General features: G+C 41.1%; 2 protein-coding genes across 3 annotated transcripts in view; one reads left to right on the top strand and one right to left on the bottom strand.

The window, feature by feature from the left end:
* The window catches only part of MCF2L2 (MCF.2 cell line derived transforming sequence-like 2), a 446256-nt gene that overhangs the window by 242810 nt on the left and 190480 nt on the right, over positions 1 to 12966 (top strand). The gene's annotated exons all lie outside the window — the stretch shown is intronic.
* The window catches only part of B3GNT5 (UDP-GlcNAc:betaGal beta-1,3-N-acetylglucosaminyltransferase 5), a 32286-nt gene that overhangs the window by 6355 nt on the left and 12965 nt on the right, over positions 1 to 12966 (bottom strand). Inside the window, exon 1 of one of the 2 annotated variants that reach the window (XM_063442727.1) lies at positions 481 to 569. The exons of the other annotated variant lie outside the window; for it this stretch is intronic. The gene's annotated coding sequence lies outside the window, so the exon portion shown is untranslated. Of the gene's footprint in view, positions 1 to 480; positions 570 to 12966 lie in introns of those variants that run through there. 2 annotated transcript variants of the gene reach the window in all.

Below are 12966 nucleotides of genomic sequence, written 5' to 3'. Positions count from 1 at the left end.
TCCCTGGGGTCCAGTGGGGCTTTTGTAGTTTTCAAGTTAGTCTTGCTCCACTACCTCGCTGTTTAGTGATGCTGGTGGTGGTGGTTGGGGGGGGGGGGGAGGTGAGGGGAGATAAAATAAATAAAAATGTCTCTCTATATCAAAGACAGGCACGGTGATGAAAATATATACCACCATGTTACAAGGTCTGATATTTTAAATTGTTAGATTAGATATCGGACGGCTGTTTTACTTACTTTACTCTATTGCAAAGCGGTCAGTTAATACGATATATCTCTGAAGAGGCCAAGTTGTCAGGACACAATTTTTCAGCCAAGAATAGGACAGTCTAAATTTGTGTTGCTGCCTAAACTCCACATATCTTAAAAGGTCATATTATTTAAAACGTACAGCAGAGAGGAGTGGAAACCAGACAATCTGCCATAACTATTTGGTAACTATTGCTAAACAAAAACTATATGTAAATAAGTATATACAAACCTTAGCAATGTCCCCAGGAAATGTCTACCTTGTTCTGTTGTAGTTTGTACTCTTTGATAGAGTTACTATCTCTCCTAGCACCTGTTGCAATGCTGTGACAACAAAAGCAGGGATCTGGAATAACCCCACCCCTCCCTTGGTTATGTTAAGTACAGGTTTTACAGTGACAACCACAGCAGGCTTTTTTAAACCATGGAAACGTATTTCTTTGTGTGGAAAGCACGAGATATGAAAATGTATCAGAATTATAAAATGTCAAGCTTCCTCTTAAGTTGACTGAGCACTATGATTGTTCCAACTATATTTAAATAGACATATCTGTACTCTTCAATTTTTTGGTGATTTCTACAAATAACTGATGCAGATTTTTTTAGCTCATGGCTAGATGCGTTACTTACCAAGATCCCCATCACTACTGTACTTGTATGCAAGACGCAAAAAAAGAATAATAAATAAATAATAAAATGGTGCCAATTCCCAAAAGAGAAATGGGTTCTTTTATAAGTGGGTGCCACAACTCCTCACAGGCTGTCAAAGGTTTTTTTTTTTTTTTTTTTAACTTCAGTTAGTTCCAGGAAGAAGAAGTAGTATCAAGCGCACAATACTAGAATGCACCTGCTAATACTTTTCAAAGAACGGTACAAGAAGTCTATGAAAACGAAAGCAGAGTGCACTCATAGCTGGACCACATGGACTTCTCAATGACAAACCTCTGATTGGTCAATTTACCAGCACAGACTGAAAGTTTAGGCTGCAGGTACCAATTCAAACTCCCCAAGGAAAACATTAAGAAATATATGCATGTACCTACAAGAAATAAATAAATAAAAATAAATAACCCACCACACACAGTGGATTGTTTAAGAATAGAAAAATAAAATGCTGCCATCTTTCCTTATATGAAAATGTCTCCCCAGCTACCATTGGTCGTAATCTGAATTATATACTTTAAAATTACAACTTCACAAATAACTTTGTTCAGTTTCTAGTCCACCACTATGTATTACATACATTACACACTTGTTCAAACATCCTTGGAAAGAGGACTGTATACTTAAACACTTCTGTTTAGAAGTGTTGTCTGACTTTTAGCGTTTGTCAGAAAACTCTAAGAAACTAGAAAAACGTTTATACGCTCAAGTAAATTATTAATGCCAAGACCAACTCCAGGAAACAAAGATTATATGGTCATCCATCACAAGTTGGGACATTACCCGAGATGCTACACACGAGGGAGAAGTTGTCTGTGGGAATAATTTTTGAAGCTAAGCCCATAAAACCCTCCTTTTAAAGTATTGAGAACTCTGGGAAAATGATATGCTTCACAATGAATTGCACACAATATTGCATTACTTCTAAGGGTATTAGATAAGAGTCAAAAGAATTTAATTTTAACATATGCCGCTTTTAAACAGATCTCCATCACCATATATTTTCTTACTCTCAACTCCACCTCTAACTAGCCTATCCAACTTTACTTTGCATAGTCATACATAATTACTGTAAGTGCTAAAAAGGCACAAAAAGAAAGCAAGTAAACTACCAATTGTGAACTATAGTTTTGTAATAAAAAATATATTTTAAGTGCCCGAGAAGTCCTAATTTTGCCAATATCCCTTTGCACCCAATATGAAAATACTGTTTTTTGAAGTAACCTTTAAAGGACCACTATAGGCACCCAGACCACTTCAGCTTAATGAAGTGGTCTGGGTGCCTGGTCCAGCTAGGATTAACCCTTTTTTCTATAAACATAGAGAAAAAACGCTATGTTTATATTAGGGTTAATCCAGCCTCTAGTGGCTGTCTCATTGACAGCCGCTAGAGGCACTTGCGTGCTTCTCACTGTGAAAATCACAGTGAGAAGACGCCAGCGTCCATAGGAAAGCATTGTGAATGCTTTCCTATGAGACTGGCTGAATGCCGCGCATGTGCATTCAGCCGAGTAGGCGGAGAGGAGGAGGAGAGCTCCCCGCACGGCGCTGGAGAAAGAGGTAAGTTTAACCACTTCCTCCCCCTAGAGCCCGGCGGGAGTGGGTCCCTGAGGGTGGGGGCACCCTCAGGGCACTATAGTGCCAGGAAAACGAGTATGTTTTCCTGGCACTATAGTGGTCCTATAAGTCTACAACATTTCCAGGGCTTACAATTTTGAGTCCTATGCTGCTAGTTAGTTTTGATTTCTCCAGGTGCCAAGAGAGCAAGTAAAATATAACATCTCACTCAGACTTGAAACTGGATAGCCTCTAAGGTTTAACCCCTTAAGGACACATGACATGTCATGATTCCCTTTTATTCCAGAAGTTTGGTTCTTAAGGGGTTAAAGTGGACCGGTCACACTGCATTTCCCCTTTCCCAATCGTACTTGCTTTCCCCAATGACTTCCTCTTTCCTACTCTTTGTTGTTTTTGTTCATTTACATATAACTAAAAACATAACACAATGTAGGTACTGTGCGGTCTTATGTATTTTTCCTACGCCTGACTTTATTAGACACTGGGCAGAGCTACCGCCATCTACAAATGTCAATCACCCAGTCGTCACCAGTGACGGCTACAGGGAATTGGCTCTGTCTATAGAGAATATTGCTGGATCCCCCAGAGCTTAATGATGTAGTATTGCGACTGCACAAGGGTACAACAGTGATGTTGGCTTCTGCACTGCCAGGAGCTGAAGAGGACCAGCTGGAGGAAGAGGACTGAGCCCGCGAGAGACAGGTTCAGATAAGTTGAACTCACCTTTGCCTGCACCCCCAACCCGGCCAACGGACCCACAGTGGCGATGTCACTGTTGCAGGTCTTGGCAAACTTTGCAGAGTCCCCATAGTGACAGTTCCGCTTTAATTAAAGATAATTTAAGATAAAGCAAACATTATTGTGCACTCTACAAATATGCCCTTAAAAATAACACTCCAAGAACAATAACACACTTACCTGGAGTCTCTCCACCTGTACCAGTGCCAGAAAATATTTAGCATATGCAAGGTGTCCAAAAAATTAAATAAAAAATTGTTACTTGCCACTGCGAGCCTGGAGAGTCGATGACCCACTCATCAGATTTTCTATTGCCAATGACAGTGGGAATGGAGTCCTGTCTGCATATATTAGAAAACCGTCTATATTAGAAAACCGACATCAAACAAGTAATGTTTTCCCGTTAACAGAATCAACTATAAAATGAAGGTAGTGAGGAGATTCCCAAGATTGATATTTACACATGCCCTCATGGACTTTGTAACATGACAGGGAAGTTGAAGAAATTAAACGGTTTATTAGATCTCTATTGCTTGAGTGAAAGTAGCTCATTATGGTTATAACCAAACTTCTACATATGCACACACACACACACAAACACACAAACAAACATCACAGATCTGCACAGCAGAATGGCTTGAACGGTTGCTAGATAGTGTGGTCAGCAATTATACACAACAATGTACGGTTGTTTTAACAATGTTCAGCGTCTGTTTAACACGATCAGGTAACCCAACCTCTTTGTTTCATAGAACCATGTTGGAAATGCTGCATTAACATTTGCATTGTGTAGGGATTTTTTGTCAGGCTTATCTGGATGAAGAAAAAAAAATGTAATTGTATTTATTCAGCAAAATTAAAGTGCGTAGGAGTATTACTGTACAGTTATTCTAGAAGACTGCAATTACACCTCCACTGAAGAAGAGGTGTTAGGACCTGCATTATCAAATGACTGCAAATATCTAGTGAACAGAAACTAAACAAACACAAAATGAGTAGTTAAAGGGAAACTAATGCCAGGAAAGCAAACTTGTTTTCCTGGCACTATAGTTTACCCCTCTGTCACTTACCTGGGTCCAGCACTGCCCACGTTCCTCCCCCGCCAATGTCTGCCGGCGGGGGAGACCTAATGCGCATTTACGGCAATAGCCGTGCTCACATTAGGATCTCGACATCGTAACGCATAAATGCTTTCCTATAGGGATTACGGCGACGTTGGATGTCCTCATGAGGACAGGAGATAACCCTGCAAGATAGTTACACTTGCAGAGTTAAGAGTGATGGGAGTTTGCACCTATACCACTTTAATAAACTGAAGTGGACTGGGTGCCTACATTGTCCCTTTAAAAACAAATGGAAGCCATATAAAGTACATGCTGGAATATATAGTTTAAGCAAAAAGTGAAATATATACCTATCCTGGTTTCTCAGCTTTTACAAAAGATTTAAAACTGCATTCCTTGCACTACAGCTCCCTCTGCATTGTTTACATTGCAGCACTAAGTGCAAAAGGGGCATTGTACCCTGCAATTGTCTAGGTAGGAAACATTTATATATACGGATGTATAATCTAAAACTGAAAAAAACTGAAAGATATGGAACCGTGTAATATAGTTTAAATATAGAAAAATTGAGATGCTAATATTTCACACGCACAAGATGTAGAGTATAAGATCGCTCTTGAGGTGCCTTCCCCAATGGAGCTGGGGTGCTGAAATTACCTTTTTCTCCCTTTAGTGATGGAACTTCAGGAAGCAAACTGAGCAGGAATCAGGTTAAGTGTAAAAAAACATTTATTCAATTTTGAATTTTATTGGCTATTTAAATGTTTGTTTTTTACATTTAAAATGATTCCTGAAGTTCCATCACTAAAGAGAGGAAAGGGTCATTTTAGACCCCCACCCCACCCGAGCTCTATTAGAGAAGGCACCTCTACAGCGATCTTATACTCTACATCTTGTGAATGTTAAATATTGGTGTCTCAATTTTTGTATATTCAAACTAGATTTCATATTTTGTAATTTTAGGTTATGCAGCACATTGTTCAGCACTGACTCAGAAAGAACCTCTAGTGGCCGCCTGCGTGACTGCCACTGTAGGTGTCCCTACGGAGCAATGTAAACACTGCCTTTTCCCTGAAAGGCAGTAATTACGTGAAGAAAAAAAAAAAAAGCCTGCAGGTACAGGATATTGACACCAGAAAAACTACATTAAGCTTTCTTTTTTCGGAGGAATGTAGTGTCCCTTTAAGAATTGTAGGGCAGGAAAATAAATAAAAATACAAACCAAGTTCATGACAGAGCAGCTTTAAAAAGGCCAGGACAAAATAATAAAATTAAAATTCTATTTAGAACTGTACAAGTACTGTACAAAGCACGCCATCAATTGATGTATTTGTTTTTTTCCCTTCAAGGTTATGTACATAAAAATGCATTTTGTTTAATTTTTTTAAACCAGAATATTCTTAGATACAAATAGTTTATGTATGGGATAACAACTTGTTGATTAAAGTATAAGTCCAATTGCTTTCTGGGACTCAAAAAGGAATTCTTCCCCAAATTTGTGGAGTAGTTGCAAATCTGGAGATTTGAGCTCGCCTGTTTAAAGATTGGGGACATATACAGGACAGGTTGAACTTCAATGCAGAGTGTGGAATTTCCCTTGCAAAACCGATAGCACTAGACTTGGATGCAGAGTGGGAAAGGGAGTAAATTTATTTTCATCATAGCTGCTAGGCAAGTTGAGCAAGATCTTCTAAACTTGCCAAATGGCTGATGGCCTTGCTTGCACATCACCTACTACCCTGAGCAAAGGCCTGCATAGCCGTAAAGCGGCACTGTCATGCCAAACTTACCTTTTGCCAATCACTTCCTCTTCTCTCCGTCTTGGTATCTGTTCTTCGTTTCTTCTCATCCAATCTAGTTTTCTTTAAAACATAGGGACTACTTTCCTACGCTTGACCAGCTCTGACCCCACTTCCTGTGGGTCAAATACATTTTCCCACAATACTTCCCCTATCCTCCGTGATCTTGCAAAGTTTCCTGTCAGTATTCCCGAACGTCCTGTCATATTGACAGAATATAGACAGAATGTCTAAGACGCAATTCGGGACTTTGTTCGGATCAGAATTTCACTTAAATGAATAAAATGCCAATCCTATTCGTCCCTCAGCTGCATCTTGCCGCTTAGTAGATAGCTCCCTAATTCCCACAATATTAGGGAGCTATCTACCAAAAGACCAAGATTGGTCTTTCAGGCAAGTTTATTAATACTAAGTAAAGATTACTTAGTATTTAAGGGAGATTCAAATCTCCCTCATGCCCCCACTCACTATTTTGCGAGTAGGGGCATGTCTACTAAACATTAAGAAGCCAGTGGTTGCACACACACACAAAAAAAAAAAAAAAAGGTACTATGGGGAACCTAGGGGAGCAATTAGATGTAGTGTAGTTGGGGGTGGGGGGGGGGTTAAATAAAAAAAAAAGATGCGGTCATGACAGTGCTGCTTTAAAGTAACTGTATAGGTAAAAAATTTAAATAAATAAATAAGTAAACCAACGGTCAGTATTTGACACCTAGATATACTGCACGCCGCCCCCCCCCCCCCCCCTCCATCAGTCTCTCTAAAAACAGAGCCTTTCCTCCTCCTAATACTGATATCCATCTTTCACTCTCCCTTCAAGTTAGTGGTACCCACATCAGCCCATCCTTGCAAGCACGCTGTCTTGGCATTATACTTGATTGATTCTGGCCTCATCTTTGAGTCTCACATCCAGTCTGTTACCAAATCCTGTAGATGCCACTTTAAAAACATAGCCGCATCCACCCCTTTCTTACACAAGATTCTACTAAGGACCTTGTCCATGCTCTGGTAATCTCTTGCATGGATTATTGTAACCCTCTGCTAATTGGTGTTACCAAAAGCCAAATTGCCCCGCTACATTTTTAATTAATGCTGCCATCAGACTGATTGTTCTCTCCAGTTGGTCATCTCACACACTGACCTCCTGTATCCTACAGGAGTCACCTCAAAGTACTAATCCATACATATAAAGCATTCATAGGTATGCCCCTTTTCACTCCCCATGACCTTCTCCTGTCCGCTGCTCGTACACGTACAGTCAATTCACGCTTGTAGGACCTCTTGTGGACAGCTCCCTTTCCATGGAATAGCCCGATTACCGCCATCAGACTCCCCCCTAGTCTTCAATCTTTTAAGAAGTGCCTTAAAGGGGCACTATAGTCACCAGAACAACTACAGCTTATTGAATTTGTTCTGGTGAGTAGAATCATTACCTTCAGGCTTTTGCTGTAAACACCGTCTTTTCAGAGAAAATGCAGTGTTTACATTACAGCCTAGTGATAACTTCACTGGCCACTCCTCAGATGTCTGTTAGAGATCCTTCCTGGGTCACGGCTGCCTAAAATGCATCCAAACATTCAGTATCTCCTTCTTCTGCATGCAGACACTGACATTTCCTCATAGAGATTCATTGATTCAATTCATCTCTATGAGGAGATGCTGATTGGCCAGGGATGTGTTTGAATCATGCTGACTCTGCCCCTGATCTGCCTCTTTGTCAGTCTCAGCCAATCCTATGGGGAAGCATTGTGATTGGATCAGGCCACCACTTCTGATGATGTCAGCAGACTGCTTTTTTTCTGAGTCTAACAGCATGCAGAGTTACAGCTTCAGGCTTGAATACAGTAAGATTTTGCTATATTTGTGGAGGCATGAGGGGCCCAGGGGGCTAGATGGTGGTGTTAACACTATAGGGTCAGGAATACATGTTTGTGTTCCTGACCCTATAGTGATCCTTTAAAAGCTCTCTTCAGAAAAGTTTATGTAATCCCAGAGTATCCTCTACCACACATGCCTGTACCTTGCTCTCTCCTAAAGGGCAGCACTCTCTTTCCTCCTGCTCTGATTCACGCCCACCATTTCTGGTTGCCATTTCCTGTCCTAATGTATTTACCCCACCTCCTATAGACTAAGCTCGTTTGAGCAGGGTCCTCTTCAACCTATCGCTCCTGTAAGTTTTTTTGTAATTGTCTTATTTATTGTCAAATCTCTCACTACAATTATAAACTGCAATAATTACCTTGCAGGGTTAACTTGTCCTCTACTAGACCGCCACTAGAGGGTACTTCCTTGTCAATAGCACACTGTGCTAGAGCGTCGTTGGACGTCCTCACGCTGTGTAAGGACCTCCAGCGTCGCTCAATTCCCCATAGGAAAGCATTGAAAAGCATTTTCAATGCTTTCCTATAGAGAGCTCTAATGCGCGTGCGCGGCATTGCCGCGCATGCGCATTAGGTCTCCCTGGCCAGTGGGCGGGATCAGTCTCGCCCACTGGCTGACGTAAGGAAGGGGAGGAGCGGCGGCGACCCGAAACCACCGCCGAGGGACAACAGTGGGGGTTTTAGGTAAGTTACTGAAGGGGTTTTCACCCCTTCAGCAGCCGGGGATGGGTGGTGGGAGGGAGAGGGGACCTGCAGTGCCAGGAAAACGGATTGTTTTCCTGGCACTGGAGTGTCCCTTTAAAACATGTTGACATTACATAACCAGTACTTTAAATGCCTGTCTCAGTTCCCTCTCCGATTGAGGGATATCTGTAGTATGCAGATGATTCCAATGTCCCAGTTTATCATGTGTGCTGGGATGTTTACTAAAGGCTGCAAAAGCAGTGCTTATTCTAAAAGACAAACCCCTCCCACAACTACAGGCTCTCTCTCTCTATATATATATATTATATATATATATATATATATATATATATATATATATATTTATTTCTTTTTTACAACAGGGACTGGCAAGGGAGGGGTTAACGCTGGGTAGTAAAGTTGGCTCACAGGGACTTGCCGGGGAAGGGCTAACACTAAGTAGGGAGGTTGGCTGGCAGGGAAGGGGTTCACTGTGGATAGGGAAGTTGGATTACTTGCATTACAGGGGAGGGAGAGGAACACATATGGGCTGTAGCCTTGTCTCTGCAGTGCAGACTGTGCTGTGAGCAACTCTTAAACTACAAAAGACATGCCTATTTTTATTGCCTGCAAAAGGTACATTTCTTTCAGAGACTGGGAATCAGGAACATGTGGAAATGTGAGAGGGAGGTGGCTAATGAGGCTGGGTTACACTGCTGAAATCAGCACAACATTTTACAGCATTGCAGAAAAACTACACAGAATTGAAAGAAGAGAAACTAACCAGAGGTATTTCAGCTTATAAACTTTAATTCAAGCTTAACTTGTTTAGCTGCCCGGAGCGTCCCTTTGATTGTAGTACTGGCCTGTGCCTGAACCTTCATCCATGTCAGAAACATGGTCAATTTTTTGCAGTGTGGGTGTAGTGTACCAGTTGCAGGCAACCTTTGGACTACACCTGTCCTGATGATTTACCAGCCTTAAAGGGAATCTCTAGTGCCAGGAAAACAATCCGTTTTCCTGGCACTGCAGGTTCCCTCTCCCTCCTAACCCCCAATCCCCGGTTACTGAAGTGGTGAAAACCCCTTCAGTCACTTACCTGAGGCAGAGACGATGTCCCTCGTCGCTGTCTCCTCCTCCGCGCCGCTCCACCTACTGACTCCGTCGGCCGGTGGGTGAGACTGATCCCGCCCACCGGCCCGGGGAGACCTCAATGCTTTCCTATGGGGAAATGAGCGACGCTGGAGGTCCTCAAACAGTGTGAGGACGTCCAGCAACGCTCTAGCACAGATAATCTGTGCTATAATCCAGGAAGTTCCCTCTAGTGGCTGTCTAGTAGACAGCCACTAAAGGTGGAGTTAACCCTGCAATGTAATTATTGCAGTTTATAGAAAACTACAATAATTACACTTGCAGGGTTAGGAGTAGTGGGAGTTGGCACCCAGACCACTCCAATGGGCAGAAGTGGTCTGGGTGCCTGGAGTGTCCCTTTAAGGAAAATGTGGTCCACAACATGTTGTGCCAAATGTTTCATACCCCTGGTGTAGACATTTGTTGCCCAGGTACAAATAGATACAGTCCGGTTTACTTTGATATTCTGGACTGAATGTAAGGCTTGTTGAAATGCTTTTAGTCTGGATTTTTTTTTTTTAAACAGTTGAAAAATTGTCCTGTTTCAATAGAAACCATCACTAACAGGGGGCAGAAACACCAGCCTGACTATCCCTTAGACGGCGTAAGGTTTTCTTTCGCTTTTGTTGGCTCCACATAGCCAATGGAAGTAGCAGGCCCATCTGCAGTCTCAACTAGCTGTACAAAAGCACATTGAGCAGCAGTGGAAAGCCAGGTTGCATGCAAACGCACATTCAGCACAGAGGCTTTTCAGAGAAAGAGGGGAGAGCTGCAGTTTGTCATTTTTTTCTGCACCCATAAATCAGAGAAAAATAAATAAATAAATAAAATCACATCCAGAGTTGTAACACATACTATTGCTGAGATTACAGGGTCAACTTCTGTTTTACTCACCCACTTTACACTTCAGCAAATATTAAGTTGCTGTTTTTTTTTTTTTTTTTATTCTTTTTCCACCTCTGATGAGTGAAAGCAACTGGAAACATACAGCATACCAGTTATTCCAAATAGTGTACAGTATACAATTTTAAACACCAACTAGAAAAGCTAAAATTTCGGGGGAAATTGTGTGAAGTGTTCTTGCCTCCACGAGTAGTTTAGAACTGGAATAGGCGGAGTAACTGTTAGTATTTATTTATTTATATAGCACATTTAATTGCAATGTTGTTGCCCAAAGTGCTTCACAGTTACATTAAAACACACATTTATAAAAACATTAGCAGGTGTACAAAAGGCCCTGTCTATGACATCACTTGCTGCTCCAGCCTGGCACAGGTCAGAGTATTTTGGCGGAGAATCACAAGACCCAGACCTACATTTTGATGCATAGTATGTCTCTGAAGTATTATAAATGAAGGCACAGTCGCAGTTTACAAATTGCCCTTGAAATTTGAGCTGGCTATAGTGGAGTTTCAATGGATGTCAATGGACGGCGTGAGTTACAAACAAATGGTCATATTGTGAAAACTATCAGGACTATGGCTTAGTCGTGGACATTTTTAGTGGCAGCAGGGATAGCTGAACGTTTTGATATAAGATTTGTGTAGGTGGGCTTGAAAATGAGGGAGTGGTGGCAGTTTAGAAATCATGTCCTGATTTTTCAGCTTTTGCCAGCTCCCACTCTAGTTTTGAATATTTTGCCATTCATTCCTATGGGACTAATTTCGCCACAAGAACGACAATATTCCGTGAACCATTCGGCGAAACGTTCCACAAAGTAATAGCAATCCAATTGGGAACAATCCGCACGTTTTGGTATATTTCTGTCTATGTAGTGTAAAACTGTGGGAGGAGTTAGGGTGGTATATTTGGCTATAATAGGAATAAGAATAATATATATATATATATGAGATAACATTAAGTAGTCTTGCTATGCAAGAACACTTAATTACAGTACCACTTGATAACAGCTAAACTAGTTATATAGACATGTATTCACTGATATATTGGATTGGATTCTCTCCAGTTGTCCTGATATAATACAGGAGGCGGGCATTCTCCCTAAACGTTTCAGTGACAACTGTTTAGTGTACTGCATACGCAAAATAAAGGCCACTAAATCCCCTCCCAAGATTATAATCACAAAGTCTTTTTGAAATTTTTAAATCTTTAATCCTTTTTAAACGATCTCAAGAACATACCATGGCACAGATTAAGTCTAATACCAGATCTAGACTCTGCAATTGCATTTTTTCAGTCCGAGTTCTTGCGTGTTTGGATTTTGCATGCGCCTCTGAGTAAGGTGCAACCTAAAGGGACATACCTGCTCTGGGTTACAACTGACCTCATTCAAATGTACCAGTTTAGAGATTCACTGTGGTCAAAGTTCAAGCGTACTGGCTCCATGAACGATCACTGTACCTACAGACAATGGCGAAATGCATGCACAAAACAAGCAATCATGTCAAAGGCCCAATATTTCATTGAAAATTTAAAAACCTATCAAAACCAAGAAACTTTTGAAAATTCATAAATAGCATACAAACCCCCACAATCCACTCCCAACCCTCCACTGTCAAAACGAAAACTAAATGCTGCAACATCCCCTAAATGTAGCAAATGCCTTTAATAATTATTTTGTTGCATGTGCTACAACCCTGGCTGCCAAGATAACAAATGACACTCAGACCACAAATAAAGATCAGGCCCTGCTAAATCTTCAAAATCCTTATATAGAAAAGGGGAGGGGGAGGGGAAAAAAAACTCAATATGTTTAGCAGTGTGTGGTCCTGGCACTAAATTTAAACATGCATGCCTACCTACACCACAACATGATAACTTAAAGCAATGGTTTCCCTATTCCATATACTTTGGTGATCTTTTTCCAACATAGTATTTAGAAAATACAAACATTAATGGCTTAGAATTAAAATATAAGGAAGGTAACAGCACAAGCAGACCATTAGAACATGTATGTATTTAGGTTCCCTTGTGATAACCACCCACAAAAGCACATTTATTTAAAGGAGCACTATAGGGTCAGGAACACAAACATTTATTCCTGACCCTATACTGTTAAAACCACTATCTAGCCCCCTTGGCCTCCCTAACAATAGTAAAATCTTACTTTGATTCAAGTCTGCCTTTGCCTGTGAACTTCATCTGACATCAGAAGTGGTGGCCTGATCCAATCACAATGCTTCCCTATACGATTGGCTGAGACTGACAAAGAGGCAGATCG

This window comes from Pelobates fuscus, chromosome 2, assembly GCF_036172605.1.
Source record: "Pelobates fuscus isolate aPelFus1 chromosome 2, aPelFus1.pri, whole genome shotgun sequence".
Lineage (NCBI taxonomy): Eukaryota > Metazoa > Chordata > Amphibia > Anura > Pelobatidae > Pelobates > Pelobates fuscus.
This window is presented reverse-complemented; position numbering and strand designations above follow the sequence as displayed.